Raw genomic sequence first — 3,564 nt, forward strand, 5'->3', positions numbered from 1 at the left:
ACACATTCCACTTCCCATAAACCTCCCAATAACTCATCAAGTGTATGCTTTGAGCCCCTGTTTGGTTTTCCTGTTTCATGTATTTTGAGACAAAGTCAAGCCATGTTCTAGGCTGGCTTTAAACCTGTGATCTTCCTGCCTCAGCCTTCCAAGTGCTGATGTCTCCATTTTATTTTTGCTCATCCCCCCAAAAAACAATATTATTGCTTTTAATATCTGGAGTCATAAACCTGAGCCCAAAGTTCCAAACAGAAGTAAGGTCTTGCCCACAAAGCAGCACCCAGCACAAATAAAGAATGTTTTGTGTGTGTATGTGTATGTGTGTGTGTGTGTGTGTGTGTGTGTGTGTGTTGGAGCGTTGTGGGGGAGGGATTCTGAAAGCTGAGTTTGGCCACTAGAGTAAATCCCTAAGGAAACAGAAACAAATCTCTGGGTTTTCATACAGACAAAGAGACTGGAGAAGTCATGTGACTTTTCCACCCATGAGGGTGATTTCTGTTCTTTGAGCTTCCCTTAGGCATCTTGTAAGAAACCACTCTGAATTGAGGCCTTATACTTAGGCAGTGATCTCTGCTTCTTTCTTCCTCTGAGACACTCTCTGCCCAATCCTGGGCTCCAGAGATCCTCAGCCCCAGGCAGCTGGGACCAGAGGCGTGTAAAGGTCACTCTACTTTTCTGGAGATAATCTCAAATGAATAAAGAACACTGAGCCCTTCATTCTCACTGTCTCTCAGCTAAGTATCTCATCCATGCCATTGGAATCATTATCTTAGAAGAGGGAAAGATAATAGCTCTACTCCAACTCAACCCAGCCTCTGCTCTCACCATTCCCAGGGGCCACCAGGACCACCTTCCCTCCCACCTAGGTGAGGGCATGGCACAGGACACAGGTGCAAAGGAGCCCTCCCTCCCTCATGCTGGCCTGTGTTAGAGGTACTTTTATGAAACCCTGAAGGCTTTATGGCAAGGGAAGAATTGCTTTTTACATTTGGCAGGTTTCCAAACTCTCGAGGAAGTAATTTCTTCCATATGAAAAACAAAAACAACATCTACCTCAAGGACTTCATGCAATGGATACCGTCGCATCCGTGGCATTGGGGGACAGGTTTAGTAACAGACTTCTACCACACGCTGTTACTATCAGCCACATGGGAATGTGCAGGCCGGGACTCCTCGCAGGGACTCCGTGACACCATGCCATGCAGAGCACTGGAACCGGAAAATGCCCTTGGAACAGAATTCTCTATCTCATTAGGAAATTAAATTGTGACTTTCCTGGGAATGACAGCTCTGGCAGGACAAGATGGCAGCCTGGATTTCTCCTTATCACCAGGGTAACGACTCTTTAATCCTCCAGCTTCATGTCAGGTCTTTGATAAAGAAACTCCAAGAAAATGGCAAGGCAGTTTGACAGCGATGGCCTGAAACTGTGCCTATACATTTTAGATGCAGAATCAACCAAGAGAACCCAACTGGAGGTTGAGTTAGGAACTTTGTTAGTTCTTAACCCAGATAACACGTCAAGAGCAAGAGGGATCGGGTCAGCTGGAAGTGCCTATCCCAAGACAGCTAGAAAGAACACCTATGAACTCTAATTCTAAAATTTTCTTCTCTTTTCCAATTTTTCCAAGAACACTGGTACTCTAAAGGTCCTCCTGTATTGCTGGGGCCTCCAAACCACAGCTCAGTTCCCTGCTGGGAATTCAGGTCTGGGGCTATTTCTCTCTCCATACCCTCCACCTCCTGAGAGCCTCGTTTCTGATACCGTCTCTGACTGGTTTGAGAACTGGTACTAACAAGGAAAACAAATTTGGAAGGACGTAACACTTTTCTCCTCACTGAGACCAAGATGCCTGAGAGATCAGCTCAGAAGGAGGCCTTCCTTAGTTTATCTCACGACGTCAGAGGGTTGTGTCCGTGCCCTTTTGCTCTGTGCTCCTGGGTATAAGACAAAGCTTCTAGGAGGTGTGATCATGAGATAGGAGAGGCTGTTCACACCCTGGCTAACAAGGAGAGTTGGGAAGATGGGCGCCAAGTATCTTCCCCCGGGAATCTAATTCCTCCAGCAAAGTCTTACTAACCTCCTTGAGTCCCTAGAGCTCCAACATTAGTGCCTCTAGATGGGGACAAAACACCCAGCACATAAGCCTTTTGGTGGCTTCACAATCCACACCATAACATGGACATTGTTTTATGACTAATATTTGCTATCTTAAATTTTAATGAGAGTAACATGTACTGACTGCTTATCGGTGTAACGTTAAGAAGTAAAGGAACAAAATTATGTAGAAGTCATTTAATAGAATCTCACGTCCTCACCTTGACCAGCTAAAGGTGTGCTACAGCCCTTTAAATGTGTGTGCTTTCAATAGTGCACAGAAAATCTGTACTGAGGACCCATTTCTTTTTTTTTTTTTTTTTTTTAGTAAATTTTATTAAATTATAAAAGTTTCCATTTCCGCCCCCCCCTCCCAACACCCTCCCACTCTCCCCACTCCCCCCCTCCTTCCCCTCCGTCCCCCAGGGCAGTCAGGGTTTCCTGCCCTGTGGGAAGCTCCAGCTCCCTCCCCCTCCCTCCAGGTCCAGGAAGGCGAGCGTCCAAACAGACTGGATCCCCAAAATCCAGCATATGCAGAGGAAACAGGTCCCAGTGTCATAGTCAATGGCTTTTCAGAAAGACCCCGGGCCAGCCACAGTCAGAGAATCCGGCCAAATTCCCAGAATCTGGCTAGATCACGTCCTCGTTCAGTCCCAGTCCGACTGGCCCTGGTAAATTCTCATCAGATCCGTTCCCTTGTATCAGTGGGTGATAGCATCCCTCGCAGTACTGATTTCGTCTTTCATGTTCCTCCTCCTTCCGCTCCCCCTCCGGACCTCGGGGGGCTCAATCCGTTGCTCCAATGTGGGCCTCCGACTGCATAGCCGTCCTTCGCCAGATGAAGGATCTATGGTGATAAGCAAAATATACATCAGTATGGTCATGGGCCACGGCCGATTCAGGCACCCTCTCCTCTGTCCAGAGAGCAATCTGGGGAATTTCTCCTTGGACCTGGGATCCCATATATAATCAAGTCTCCTGTAAACCCTAAAATGGCTCCCTTAGTTGAAATATATTGTTCCCTGATCCCATATTCATCCTACCTCCCTCCCCCCCATCCCCGGCCACCAAGCTTTCCCCGTTCCTCCCCTACTCCCTTCTCTCTAGCCCTCTCCCCCTCCATCGACCCTCCCACCCCCCCATGCACCCGAGGTTACCTGGGACTCTTGTCTATTTCCTACCTCCTGGTGGATAGCTAAATAATCTTCATCAGGTTCATCTTCTTATTTAGCTTCTCTAGGATCACGAATAATAGGCTCAAAGACCTTTAATTATGGTTAGAATCCACTTATGAGTGAATACATACCGTGTTCCTCTTTTTGGGTCTGGCTTACCTCACTCAGTAAAGCGTTTTCTATTTCCATCCATTTGCATGCAAAATTCAAGATGTCATTGTTTTTAACCGCCGAGTAAAACTCTAATGTATATATGTTCCACACCTTTTTTAACCATTCTTCTATTGAGGG

This window comes from Myodes glareolus, chromosome 27, assembly GCF_982192425.1.
Source record: "Myodes glareolus chromosome 27, mMyoGla1.1, whole genome shotgun sequence".
Classification (NCBI taxonomy): domain Eukaryota; kingdom Metazoa; phylum Chordata; class Mammalia; order Rodentia; family Cricetidae; genus Myodes; species Myodes glareolus.